Source organism: Rattus norvegicus, chromosome 1, assembly GCF_021556685.1.
Source record: "Rattus norvegicus strain SHRSP/BbbUtx chromosome 1, alternate assembly SHRSP_T2T, whole genome shotgun sequence".
Taxonomy (NCBI): Eukaryota; Metazoa; Chordata; class Mammalia; order Rodentia; family Muridae; genus Rattus; species Rattus norvegicus.
Genome location: NC_141534.1, coordinates 149,230,361 through 149,245,430, shown reverse-complemented (window position 1 = coordinate 149,245,430; position 15,070 = coordinate 149,230,361). Strand labels below are relative to the sequence as shown.

General features: G+C 44.2%; 1 protein-coding gene across 3 annotated transcripts in view; it reads right to left on the bottom strand.

Annotated features, from left to right (window-relative positions):
* The window catches only part of Efl1 (elongation factor like GTPase 1), a 126,964-nt gene that overhangs the window by 28,714 nt on the left and 83,180 nt on the right, over nt 1–15,070 (bottom strand).

Genomic DNA, 15,070 nt, shown 5'->3' with positions numbered 1-15,070 from the left:
AGGCAAATTCAGTTGCATCAGGTTTAATGAAAGCATATCTATTTTGGCAACAGAAATGATCACTTTTAGGCTCCGTGTTTGTGTATATCGAGGCTCAGTCTGGAAAGGGTTTGCTGTAACAGCAGGAAGACCTGAGTTTGGAGTGGGGAGAATTTCCTAGAGACGAAGGGGTATCTGCTCTCATATCCAGAATCGGTGTGGACAGGACTTCAGAACACATTAAGAACCATGCATGAGGACCATTTGGGAGTCCCTGTGCTGAAAACAAGGACTGAAAAAGCTAAGAGGGAAGGAGGGGTCACCTGCTTTAGGGAAAGGTGCTGCAGGAGAAAAGGGCAGTGCTATGGGCGGGGAAACAACTAAGGAAAGGTAAGTCTGTGGTGGTCACCAGACAAGCGGATGCAAAAACCCCAGAGTGGAAAGGGAGGCCATTCAACCCAGTACAGCAGCCAGTCTGGGACTGGAGACCTGAGGCAAGGGCTGGGCCATGTACCTGGAAGGCAGCTCACAGGAATCTCCTTGTCTGACCACACCCATGGAAGCCAGAACACAGTCAGGTGCACCATCTCATGAAGCCAGTTCCAAGTGTAAAGGACAAAGAGTTCTGCTGTGATCAAGCCTGTGGTCCCATCTGTATACATCTATGCACTACAGCAAACCCGTTTGACTGAAGTCCTAATTCATCAATGCTGTACCTGTTGGCCTAGAATCGGGAAGTGTGTCTAGCTGCACTTCTTCCTGTTTGTCTCCCTGGTATCAGGGTGTGACAGATCTGGGGCTGGCAAAATCTCCAGCAGGGCTACTAGAAATGAGGCCAGGCTTCAGGAAAACCCCATAGTGAGTATACCGTCTCAAATTTCATCCACCTGCTTCTGACCTCTGACAGAGACACTTCCCTCCCGCACACAGCACAGGGCCTCACTGGGAGGGCAAATGCTGCTCTTTCCTCTCACTATGGATATGAGCTGAGGATGGTCAGTGAGTAGTACTAGCTCTCTGACTTCTGGGTACATTTTGCTGTTCCAGCAACCAAACCTATTCTTGTTATTTAGATCTGTCCACTACTGCTGGCATGACAAGAATTCCCCCAAATAGAAGGTGCTACAGAATTTATAGCAAAGGACATGATCCGAAGAGCAAAAGACCCTGTTACTTGCAAGTACCTTTAATTTTTTTCGAATCTTATTTTTAATGCTAGTTCTTAAATGTTTTAACCTCCCTTTAGGTTCCACTACCAGAGGTAGTGGAAAAGAATATGGATATGGGGCAGAGGAGTGGACCTGTTTACAAAGGTTCTTTGGAGCAACTCCCATCTGTGTTGTCTTGAAATTGGCAGTTCCGTTCACAGGTCAGCATGCAGCAGCTCAATCCACTAGCAAACACCCCACAGATACACCAGCAGTCCAGTTTGGTAGAGTTGGCTTAGCAACAGCTGTGACAGGACCTACCAGAGACAGCCAGGCCTCAGCAGGAAGGCCCCAACAGGAACACCAGGGCTGTGCCTCCCTCAGGAAAGCGAAGATCAATGAAGGCCCACAAGTGTTGCACAGCTAGGTGTACCAGCAAGCCAAGTTCTCTCTCCGTTCTTATTTATACCCTCCAAACTTGTGTCCTCCACGTGTCTTGCCTCAGCACATGCATCCGATCAGCCCGAGTCTGAGGAAGTGGTAAGAAATTGCAGCGCACTACCACAAGTTTTTTGGTACGTTTCTCCCTATGGCATTCTGACAAACGGAGCTTAACTATGCAGTGTAAGGTGGACCAATACATGCGTGTTGTTAGCAAAGACTCCTTCATCACTCCTCCTTTCACATGCTTGCTTTAGCAGAACATCCTCTCTCTGGTGTCTGCTTCAGTGAAACGTTCCTTCCCAAGTCTGCCTCAGCCTTTCACACCTGTGTCCACTGTAACGAAACGTTCCTTCATGTTTGCCCCAGCAAAACACCATCCAATCAACTTTCCAAAGAACCCTCAACTTTCCACTTCACCTGTATTACAAGTTACTGGTTATATTTATTTTAAAATATAATTTAAAGACACAGAAAAAGGACTACTAAAGTTATCTGAGCAAATCACAGCAGACTGAAATCTCTGTGAGAACTCCGTGATAGGATGCAGGGCAGCAGTAAACGCGTGCAGTTTGGTTGATATCAGATACAGTGTGAGACAAACTTTTTGCCTTAAAAATAATGCCATCAAATTCAGTTTCGGAAAACTCAAAACAGCATACACATTATCTAACATCTTTACACTGCTACAGTTTCTTTTTCCCTCCCAATTTTTCCTCTTAGGGAACACCTTTATGCTATCACAATACTTAATAATCTTGCTTGCTTTCTTTAAATCATGATATTTTTCACTTCTATCATTTCAATCAATATTAAAATTAGCCAGGCATGAGATCCCCACACTCAAGAGGCTGAAGTATATGAATCGGAGTTAGTTTGTGCTATACAAACCTTTTCTCAAAACAGAAGCCTAACCTTACTATTCCTTTCATCTAAGACTTGTAGGGAGGACACATTCCCAAGGAGTCATTTAAGATCTCTGACTTAGGAAGAGACTGGTTCCATGTGAAAGCCACTGTGATGGTGTCCATCATTTTTAGTCCCCATATTTATTTCCAAGGGTCTTTTTTATTCACTTTATACCCCATTCACTACTCCTCCCACAATTCCTTCCCTCCATTCCCTCTTCCCTTCCTCTCTGAGAGGGTTGCCCCAACCCCCCACTTGGTATTCTCCAACCCTGGCTCATCAGGTGTCTTTGAGGCTAGGTTCATCCTCTCCCACTAAGGGCAGACAAGGGAGCCCAGCTAGAAGAACATATCCTACGGTCAGCCAACAGCTTTTGGGATAGCCCCACTCCAGTTGTTCAGGACCCACAGGAAGACCAAGCTGCACATCTGCAATATATGTGCCGGGGGCTAGGTCCAGCCCATGTGTGCTCTTTGTTTGGTGGTTCAGTCTCTGAGCGCCCCAAAGGTCCAGGTTAGCTGAGTCTGTTCATCTTCCTGTGGAGTTCCAATCTCCATTGGGGCCTGAGGTCCTTCCTCCTGTTCTTTCATAAGAGTCCCCAAGCTCTATCCACTGTTGGGCTGTGGGTGTCTGTATCTGTCTGAGTCAGATGCTGGGTCAAGCCTCTCAGAGGACAACCATACTAGATTCCTGTCTCCAAGCATAACAGAATATCATTAAAAGTGTCAGAGATTGGTGCTTGCCCATGGGATGGGTCTCAGGTTGGGTCGGTCACTGGTTGGCCATCCCCCAGTCTCTGCTTCATTCCCCGTGCCTGTTTTTCTTGTGGACAGGAAGTTTTGTGGGTGGGTTGGTATCTCTATCGCTCCACTGGGGTTCCTGCTACAGGAGGTGGCCTCATCAGGCTCCATATTATTTCCAACTTTTAAGAATTGAAAAAAAAAGTGCTGGAGAGATGGCTCAGTGGTTAAGGGCACTGACTGCTCTTCCAGAGGTCCTGAGTTCAAATCCCAGCAACCACATGGTGGCTCACAACCATCTGTAATGGGATCCGATGCCCTCTCCTGGTGTGTCTGAAGACAGCTACAGTGTACTTATACATAAAATAAACAAATCTTAAAAAAAAAATTGAAAAAAAAAGTAGAAAGACCAGATTAAGGAATCTGGAGATAAAAGCGGTTTATGGAACAACAAGAGCTTGTACTTTTGTAACTGATTAAAGGTAAATGAGTTTGCACTCTAGCTGTACCTCATAGACAGGATGACAGTCATCAGAACCAAATAAATGCTGTTCTTCAACCGGGCACAGAGGCCCTGACGAGGCTTTCTACCATTCATTTGATTCTTTTGAATCAATTAGTATTTCCAATGGCCCTTTTTTCCAGGCTGTCCCTAATATCCCTACTAAGAGGTAGCTCAGACACAAAGAATACAAAAACATATATGAAAAGATTGGTTAAAATATTTTACAGAGATTGAGAAGTAGACTGGCTTTCTGTTCCATGGGCTGAATCAATCTGGCATGAGGGTGTCCCATAGGCAGGGGGATGGTAGTGATACTACTACAGGCTAACACTGCTTTCTGGGGACAAGCTGGTCATCTGTCTGTACAGAAAACAACATTACTGTCTTAGGAAAAACTTAGCTTTGTAAAGTACTCCTCCTGGGTTTGAAATTTGTTAGAAAACATATTAACATTTAAGCTAGCAGGAGCTCCCTAGTGTTTAACATTATCATAGTGAAAGACACCCAGCCTGCCCTTCCCAAGCTGGCTGGGCAGAGTTTATGGGTTCGGTGAAGTGCTGGAAACGCTCGCTTACACACAGCCTCAGGTCTGTTGGAGCGGAGAACCACTTTGGAAGAACACGGGAACTTTTTTACTGCTTAAGTACATCCCTCAGGATGTGGGATGTCCTTGGTTGTGCAAAGCGACATTTTGCCCTATGACCAATGCTACTGGTACCCAAGGAACCCAATTCATCGGCCCCCAGGTTATACTCCAGTTCTACTTCCTTGTCACTCAGACTCAGTAGCGACTCAGCTCCAAGAACGCTAGTGAACCACACTCTACAACCCTCATCGTGGAGGTGGGAGATGAAGGGGGGGAGGCCAGAAACATAAACATGCTTCTCCAAGGCTGCTTTGCCAGCGTTGCAAAGGTTGACCGGTATGGGCTAGCTAAGGTGTTCAGAAGACTGGCTGGCCTGTTAGGTATGCTAAGCAGGCCCATGAAGTCAACACTGTCAGCTTCCTGATGTTAGGGATGGCCCCAGAGAAAGTCTTGCAGCAATGACATCATAATGTCATTTCCCCCCTTTCTTATAGGAACAAAAAACTATTAACAGTTCTTAGGCGGGTTACATTAGGAACTGGAAGCCCTTTCCTCAGAAAAGAATAATAAAAAAACTAACACCTTAAAAATTATAAGTTTTAAATTTTGTTATATTTAGGAAGGGGGAGCAAATTACCCATTGAGGTAAGAGTTATAACCATATCACATAGGGTTTCAATTTATGCTCAAGATGCAGTCAAGGGGAGCCAGCTCACTTGACTCCTGTGGAAACACCCTCACCCGATGGGGTTTACTTGACAAAACCAGGTCTGAGAGATGAGGACTGAAAAGGAAGCAGATGGAGTGGTCAGCCCCCAAGTGCTGTCGAATTCTGTGTCAAAGGCAGAAGACAGAGACTAGAAGAAGCCTTCCCGTTGTCTCAGTGTTACACCAGGACAAAGCAGCACTGAAGCTCCAGCCCAGCAAACAAGAAAGCATGTGTGTCAGTAAGACAGTGGAAACAACATTTCCTCCGGCCAGAAGAGCTGTGAGTGACTGACAGCTGGCTGCGTAAGGTGAGGGAGGAGATTCTAGGCCCAGTTATAACTGAGAGAAGCTCGCCCTAACTGTCCCAGTGTGATGTGGGGGAGAACAAGGCTCAAGGCACTGCAGACAGGTGAGCAAGGGCTGACCTTCAAACCATGGACTCTACTCTTCAGTGTGAGGGCTGTGGACACAGCACACCACAGTTTAGGATTAAGGACTGAAGTGGAGCTGGTCCCTGTGAACTTCACAGCATGGACTCTAGTCTCTGGTGTACAGGCTGTGGATGTGGCAGACTTCAGCTGTATTTGGGAGTGAGGTGGGGCTGTCCCTATGGCGGTCTGTTAGAGGCTGGAAAGAATTAAGGAAAGGGGAGCATTGCCAGTCGTTGTGTGATAAACACTTGGATCTACCTTTTAGTGTTTTCTATAGTTTGTTTTTGAAGTTTTCATAGTTCGTGTCTAAGTTTTAAATTTAAGAAAGTTGTGTTCACAGAACTGATTATTTAATAAATATTAAAACTTTCCCTAGCCTTCCAATAATATGAGTTTTAAGGGCAGGGGTTCAAAACAGGCACTACATAATGATTCTCTAAGGACTGAATGAATGTGAGCACTTCCTGTCCTGATGGAGCTTAAGGATGACGGAACAAATGCAGAGAAACAAGGAATTACAGTACAATATGACCAGTGTTATAACAGGGCAAGCTCATTCTGTTTACAGCAAAGAGAATTCAAAAGGTTCTAGGCTTCCTTAAGAAACTGAAACAGTGGGATAAGGAGACAGCCATGCAGAGTGTGTGGGAGGGCGTGCTAGAGAGCTGAAACGGCACCATTGTGGCCCAAGGGAGAACACAAGGTCCTCACTGACAGACACAGTGTGGAGCCTAACACAGGACTGAAGAGACATTTCACCCGAGTCCCCCCTCTCTGGGATCTTGCAAATACTCTCAGTTCTTTCCTCTAGTCCACATGTGTGCTTGTTATGTTTGATGTGGAATCAGGGGATTTGAAACTAATTACAGCTCTAACCTTGTGCAATAAATGAAGCAGTGATAATTAGAAAGGTCACAGCAGCAGCTGTTGTGCTAATAGACATGCTCATTAGATTTTGAACTTATATTTGGTATATGATATGAATTATATGAATCTATCATATGTATACACTAAAGAATGAGCTACAAAGAATAACAGATTTGTAATCACAATTCCATCCATGTATGGGCTCTGTACCCTGTCCCACTGACCTAGCTTTCACTGTGTAGGTAACACATTGCTTTAGACAATAGCCTTCAGGATGAGTTTCAAATGGAGCAATATAAAAAAACGGAGACACATACAAAGGTCACATACAAGAAGCATAACATGCTTAGTTAGAGTAGATTAAAAATAATGCTGTTCATTTGCTTAAAGACAAAACTTAAGGACAGAAAGGAAGAAGAAAGGAAGGAAAGGGAGAGAAGGGAAGGAGAGAAGAGAGCAGGGTAAAAGAGGAAGAAGAGACATAGAGCTATTTGCGATAGGAAAGCATACTCTGACTCCTTGTGCCTTGAAAACCCAAATATTTCCAACTGGAAAGAGGAAATGATGGATGAACTCCATCTCAGGTACAAACCGATCCTGACCAGAATAATGAAAGGACAGAAAGCATGGGAAAGCCGAATGAATAGGTGGAAGCAGAGAAGGCTGCCTCCAACTGAGAGCTGCTTCTGTTCACTGAGGACCAGACTAAAGACAACGATGAGGGGCCAGCTCATGACCCTTTTCATGAGAAAGTGGCACAGCTCTGGGGACAAGTGCACAGAAGCATAATGGTGATGGGGTAGATGCAAGGTCAGTGGGAAGCAAAGAGCCAGAGACGGCATGTGGATGGTAAGCCCAAGGTGGCAGAGTAGGCATGTGATGGTAAGCCCACGGTGCAGACAGGACGGCCCACTCAGCAAGCAGCAGCAAGACTATGAAACAGATGAAACAAAAACCAAAACCCCAAAACCCCACAAGATGGAACACCAACCCTAGGACTCCACAACACTAGACTCATAAACCTTACTCTAGTGCTAAGCACAGTCTTTGTAACAAAAGATACAAAACAGGTGAGAAAATGTCTGACTTTAGAGGGTCAGAGCATAGTCCTAGTGTAAGCCAAGGAGCCCTGAAGGCATATGAATGATGGGTATGAGCATGTCTACAAAAAGATGAAAGAGGAAGAGCCTTGGCCGCAAAAAACGGAAAACAAAAAATCTCCACACCTTAATCTCATTAAACAGTAACACAAATATAAACTAAAACAAGACCTCATTTCACCTCTACAAGTGGTGCAGAAGAGCCAGGTTTTAGTGCCAATGTGCACCAAAAAGGGGTGCTTGGTGTACTGAAGAGGAGACTAAAGCTCGTCACGACTGCTACTAGCATTCAGTGGGATGAGCAAATGTCTAGAACCAAGAAGTCAGCCCCTTCTTATGCATGGCTTATGGCTTCTATGGTGGCTAAGTAACCAATGGTAATCTGAGCTTAAATCTAATTCCATTTTAATAGCAAAGGTTGTTGTCCTCTTTTTGCAGTTAAACATATACTAGAATTTTAAGACTGGAATTACCACATAAATCAGAGGAAGAATGAATTTGTCTTGAAAACAAGATACCCACCATTTTACCAACAGCCACTTAGGGCAGCCACCAATTCTACACATTCTATCACACTGTATTTATGTGTACCCATGACATAAATACCATGTGTATAAGTAACTGAGTTAATCGCACCTCTGACATGGTCACAAAGGATCTTTACATTCCAAAGGGCACTGTGCTTTATTACAGATAACTTCCCTTTTGTTGGCCATATAACTAAATTGTTATTCTGTGTTGAAATTATGTAGTCAGACAGATTTTTTTATCTTTGAATTTCATTTCTAGGAAGAAAGGTGGTGTTAGATTAGCTATTAAAACCAGGTTTGGGTTGATAGGGTCAAAAACCAATGCCCTAGTAAACACCCATGTGTTCAAAGATGCTTGCTATAACACTTCAAAAGGCTGAAAGCAAGAGGGCTTGGAAGGTGGAGGCCTGACCCTCCTCTTCTGCTTATGGATCAGCATGGAGCTCTGGGCTCTCTCTCCAGCATCTTGTCCACTGGCTACCATGCTCTCTGCCAGAATGAGATGGACTTAGCTTCTGAAACTGTAAGCAAGTCTCCAATTAAATGCCTTTTTTAAAAATAAGAGTTGTCTTGGTCATGGTGACTCTTCATAGCAATAGTACACTGACAAGGACAGAAGCTGGTATCAGGGAGCAGGGTACTGCAGTGACAGGCCTGACCATACTGCTTGTTGGAGGAATATAGAAGACTTTGGGGCTTTGGACTAGAAAAGCCATTAGGCACTTTAATGTGCTTAATGGGTTATCCTAATAAGAGCATGGAAGACAGTAACGGGGTCATTTGAACTGTGGAGGCTCAGCAGAGGAAGTTTCGGGGGGGGGGTATTAGGAAGTGGCTTAGAGAGCATTCTTGGGATATTTTATACCCTTGTTCTAACAATCTGTTTGAGGCTATTGAAGAGTTTTGGATTAATGACACTGGCAGAGGAGATTTCAAGACAGTCCAGTATTGACTCTGTGATACAGTTATTGGTAATCACTTTTACGCAGCTCTATAATTAAAAAAAGCAAGCTGGACCAAAAAGAATACAAAATGTACAGTCTGAGAAACAAAGGAGCATCACAAAGTATAATGAAGCTAAGTTAGTGCTCAAGGAGTTAAAAAGTTTAAAGGAAAGTCTGATGCTTAATGGAATAAAGGGAGTGGTGACTTTAAGGGCAGGACCCCACCCAGCTAAGCTTCCAACTTATGAAAAGAATTAAAGGAAAACTTAAGCATCTAAGCAAATCATCAATGACAGAAAGCTGATGTAAATATAATTGAGGGAAGGGGTCAAGTTCTAGCCCCATCATGCAGCAGAACTTGTAGAATCTCCCTCCTCTGCTAAGAAAATGAGGAAAGACAATGAATGGGTAGGGCTGAATTCAGGGTGTTTCTGAATGGAAGCAAAAGACGCCACTGCATGCAGCTATGAAGGGGAAGCACAGACTGCCTCAGAAACTCCAAAATGCCATAGATGCCAGAGTCAGGGGATACATGCTAAGGACTGCAGCTAACTGGGTATGGAACCAACTCAAGAGAGAAGCACGCAGCAGCCAACAAAGCAAAAGGGAGCTGGAAATAGCAAGGATGCTTTGACACCAGACAGAGAGATGCAGAATTGGAGTTCTCCCTACTGAGTTTCAATCTTGCTTTGGAATAGTAATGCATATTCTGTACCAATGTCGGAAGTCTGTGGTCTGTTTTTTTATTTTTATTTTATAAGTCTTACAATTAAAAGATTGCCATGAGTCTCAGAAGAGATTTTGAGCCTTTGGAATAAGAATGACTCATTATTTGAATGCTTGGTCACCAGGGAATGGCACTATTTGAGAAGGATTAGGAAGTGTGGCCTTGTTGTAGGAAGTATGTCACTGGGGGTTGGGCCTTAAGGTTTCAAAAACCCAAGCCAGGCTTAGGCTCAGTCTGTTGCCTGCCCACCCGCCCGCCCATCTGTCTCTTTCTGTGTCCCTCCCTCCCTCTCTCCCTATCTTCCTTGCCTCCCTGTAGATCAGGATGTAGCTCTCAACACCACAGCTGCCTGCTGCTTTGTTCCTCACCATGAGATGAACGTGGCATCTGAAACTGTAAGTAAGCCCTAGTTAAGTGCTTTCTTTTGTAAGAGCTGCCTTGGACACAGCGTCTCTTCACAGCAATAGGATAGTGGCTAAGATACCAGGGGTCTAAATACTCAAGTAAAAGAAATAGGGATCTAGTTTGGGCAGAGCACTTGTCTAACATATGCCAGGTCTTGAACCTGGCTGGTGAAAAACAAAAACAAGAACAAACAAAATCCCCCAAAACACCACCAACAACTTGAAAGCCACTTTCAATAACTATGAACAGAAGACCAGAAAAAGTACATTTTGATACATTCAGAAAATGGAGTCAACATGGGGTGCGGGAATCTCTGAAGTGGTGCATAGTGGCAGCCACCCATCACCCCAATACTGCAGAGCTAGAGACAGGAAGAGGATCATGAACTACAGACAGAACAGCCTACTCTACAGAGTGAGACTGTCTCAGAAACCAAATTAACTTCCCTCACGTCCATGACACAGCATAAGGGAACACAAATCACAAACAATATGATCTATGTTCAAAGGTAACAAGTCAGTAGTATGCGTGTGTGGCACGACCTCTGTTCACAGCTACCTACTGAAGCTGGGATGGGGCTGCAAACACCGTTTAAAGCACTGTATGTGGGAAACACACAGCAGCCTCAGCAAAGTGACTACACTGGAGCAGCTTGCTGAGGAGGGAAGGACACAAGGGCTCCTTAGGTGACCATTCAACATTAAAAGCAGAGTGGATAAAATTACAGGAAAACTTCCAAATCAGTTAAACGCAGATGAATGTGTGGGTGTTCACTGGATTATTCACCACTTAAGTACTGCAAATGTTAAACTGTTGATAAGGCTCTTGACTGTCTTTTTACATTTTCATATTTTTGTAATGTGTAATATTTTGCTTTTTGCTGAGTTCACCAAGAAGCATATCTCTGGGAGCTGGGGAGACATCGCAGGATGTCCTCCCCGAGAAGCATGGAGTACAATCTCTAGATGGTAGGTGACGTGCTGGATGTGGAAGAGTGTGATCCCAGTGCCGTGGGAAGCGGAGACAGGAGGATCCGTGGGCTCACTGGCCACCCAGTCTAGTGTAATTAGTGACTGCCAGACCAAGGAAAGAGTCCCTCTCACAGGAAGTGAACACGGGTTCCGAGGGTAACATTCAAGGTTGTCTTCTACCCTTACATCTTAAACCCGCAGACACACGCTCTTTAGAGTGGCCACCTTAAGTGCCTAGTGGAATAAGGACACACAGAGGAACGATGGACTCAGAACATCAGGAGTGCTATCCCTTTTGTTCCCACACATTTAAACAAATGATCTCAGCAAAATTCCTACTTTTATTACAATAACATTTTCTAAAATGTAAGTTAGAAAAACAAGAGCAGAAACAGCCACTGCTGTTTCTGGGGCTTGAATGAATGCTTCCACTGTATGAGCGATCACGGAGTAATAAACGTGGGATTTTACTTTCAGTGAATTACGTTAGTATTAATCACTCTGAGCCACGAAATTGAAACTGGTCTCTGGGCTGTCAGACTTGGATCTCTCTGTGCCTGGTGTCCACAGGGAGGTTTGGGTTCCTATCAGATGGGGAATGGCTTGTTTCTTAGGTTAATTAAGGTCCTTCCTGAGAGTGAGGTGGGGAAGAACCTGAGACAGGGGAAGGCTGTGCTGACTCTCAGCCCCACCAACAGGTCCTCACCTGCAGGCTACGCTTCCTCCAGGCCAGTGATCGGATCATTTCACTACCAGTGGGCCTGCACACCAGTCACTCTCCTGCACCCTTTGTCACTAGTACTGAACACTTTTCTAGTGGACACTATTTTACTCAGTCTATTCAGAAGTGATGGAACTTGGAGTGGCCGGCCTATGGAACCTCTTTGGTCAACACAGTGATTTGAGACTGAACCCTGCTGAAAGAGCACTTCCTACAATTTTTTAGAAATTTATTTCACTAAGTACCTACTGATCACTCACGGTTACAGCTGTGCTGAAGACCATAGGACGCAGACAGAGACAAGATCATTTCCTGTGGTTGGTTACAGCGGCTGTTCCTACTGCATTTTAAAAATGTACTTTTAACTTGTATGCAAAAACATCAAAGTTTTACATGTTAATGGAGTACCCTATTGACATGTTTGTACTGTGTGGTATTTAGATCAGGTTAAGCATGTCTACCTCACTAACAGTTATTCTCCTCCCCCTTCTCTCTCTGCTTCCTCTCTCTGCCTTGGCAGTTCTTACTAGAAAGCAAAGCTCTCAATGGAAGTTTCTGCTATGATGGATCCACCTGCTGTAAATGGTCTATCCTACTTTCCCTGTTTACACTTGGGGAAAGCAAAACATGTGCCAACCCCAAGCTGTTAGGAAGGAATGGTTAGATAAATTTACAAAAGGTGACGATGTTAGAGTGTGTTACCTGGCATATCCTATGTGTCATGCCTTCAATGAAAGTCATTTTTGAATTGTGAAATCTTTCAAAGTCTTTGCTAGTTTTTGGAAACTGCTACACGTTGACATCTCCTGTGGTCATTATCCCAGGCAGGGACACACCAGGAGCAGTAAGTAGTGTAGTCCCTGCTGGTGACTGCTGGAGCTGTGTTAGAGCTCAGCCCACCACTGCTTGCTTCCTGAAACCTGAACCCTGACTATGCATCTCCAGGCTCTTCATGTATCTGCGGCTTGATGCGGCATGGGTGCCACTAAGCTGCATGCCCAGCCCTGCTAACTCAATTTTAAGCAAGACACCTCAGTTCAATTCAAGCTAATATCCATTTCCAGAGCATACATGACTTTCCCAGTAAGAAGGAGCAGCCTGCACAATGGTTCTGCTACTATGGCCTAAAAATAAAAGGGAGTGATCACATTTTCTCTCTTATTAGAACTTCAATATGAGGGGAGGTGCGATGGCACAAGTTTGATCCTCAGGACAAAGGGGATGAAAGGAGAGGACTTCCCACAAAGAGAGACTCCCACAAGCTGTCCTCCCACCTCCACACAGGAAGGGTGGCGTGTGCTGTGGTACGCAGTGCCTGCCTCAGAGTAAATCAATGTGTTTAAAAGTTTCAGACGATGAAAAACATTTCAGTGCAGCTTTTCATATTAACATCAACTTGAATATCAAAAAGATTTTACATTACAGTCGTTATGAGTTTTAATTAGATACTATAAGAACGCTGGCTAATACTGGTATGAAAGCACTCAAAGTATTAAAAAAGCTGGTACTGTAAGGGCTGGATTAATGTTGACTCAATTATAAATAAGTGAAAATAATCAATAAGGCTCAAGATTGATATGGCCATTCTATTGTTTCCTTTCAGTACAATACATCTTTGCAAGGCAACAGGACTTCCTAACCAGACAGGCCACACTAAATGCCTAGAGACTGAGTAAATACGTATGCCTATCAGAATACTATGAGTCACTAAACAAACTGAATGTGGATGACCATTTAAAGTAGAATATACAACTTTATGCAAATAAGACTATAGCATTAGCATCTTATGATCATTCAAAAATGAAAAAAATGTTGCCAATTTTACACTGAAAACTTATTAGTCTCAAGCTATAAGAACTTGTGAATGGCCAAATGGACAGCTATGCTGGAGTCAGCGGTTAACCTTCCCTTCTACTCTTGCCTCACAAAACAAAACGCAGATCTAAATCTGCTACGTGAACAATAAAGTTTATGAAGGAGCAACCTCCCATCCCAGTACTATCCAGGCCTGAGCCTGCTTAGCTTCTGAGATCACATCAGACTAGATCCGGTGCATTCAGGGTAATGCTCGGAGTGAGAGAGTGGAACCCTCATCCTAAATGGGATGCCTTCATCAAACCCTGCCCATCAGGGCTCAGGAGCTACACAGAAGAGGAAGCAGAAGGGGTAAGAGCCGGGGATGATGAGTGACTCAAAGGGAACCATCGTCAAACACGACAGGACTGATGCTCATATGAACTCAGACTGCGGCAGCACCCACAACCCACTCAGGTTCAAGTCAGACAGCACCAGCAACAAGATGGGGGAATGGACGTGGGTTCCCACCCCTAACAAAGAAGGTATTTGTAACTAAATCACAAAGGGGAAACCATCTTCTCCAGTGTAGTGTCACTGAGTATATCAACCACAATCCAGGGCAGGCCTCAGGCTCAGGAGGAGGTGACCAACACAAACTGAACTTGATTGTGTGTGTGTGTGTGTGTGTGTGTGTGTGTGTGTGTATGAGGGAGTGTGTTCCTTCGTTTGACATTTTTTTAATCTTATTGGTATTTTGTTTGATTTTTTTAAATTTTATTTTTATTGGACATTTTATGTATTTACATCTCAAATGTTATCCCTTTCTCTCCTCTCCCATCCCCCTCCCCCTGCTTCCATGAAGATGCTCCCACTCTCATCCACCCACTCCCACCTCACTGCCCTGGCACTCCCCTATACTGGAGAAATGATCCTTCACAGGACCAAGGGCTTCTCCCCCTACTGATGCCAGACAATGCCATCCTCTGCTACATATGTGGCTGGAGCCATGGGCCCCTCCACGTGCTTTTTTAAAGAGAGAAAAGGAAAAAAAAAACCATAAAGTTGGGTTTAGGGATGAGAGAAGTTGGGGGGGGGGGCAGGATCGAAATATAGTATATAAAAATTTACATAAATACAAAAAAGAGTAACCGTTGACTTTAGAGTAAGAAAAGACTTTCATAAATAGGTATCCAAAGCATGAGTTACAGAATAACTGTAGACTCTTAGATTATGTTTTAACTAAGAACCTCAGGTTATTAAAAGACATCACTGGAGAGCCAAAGGTTACTCAGAGAAGGGAAGGAGGAGGAGGGAGGGAGAAAGAGAAGGAGGAAGAGGAGGAAGAGGAAGAAGAGGAAGAGGAGGAGGAGGAGGAGGAAGAGGAGGAAGAGGAGGAAGAGGAGGAGGAAGTGTCTGTAGTCTACCCATTGAGCCAGGGACTTCCAAGGGGAAAGAAGATACAAAGGAGGCCTATAGTTCAATAGAAAAACAGAGCAAGAATAAAAAGTAAACGCTGGACAGGTTTTTCACAAACAGAAATCAGTGGTCAACAAGTAAAAGG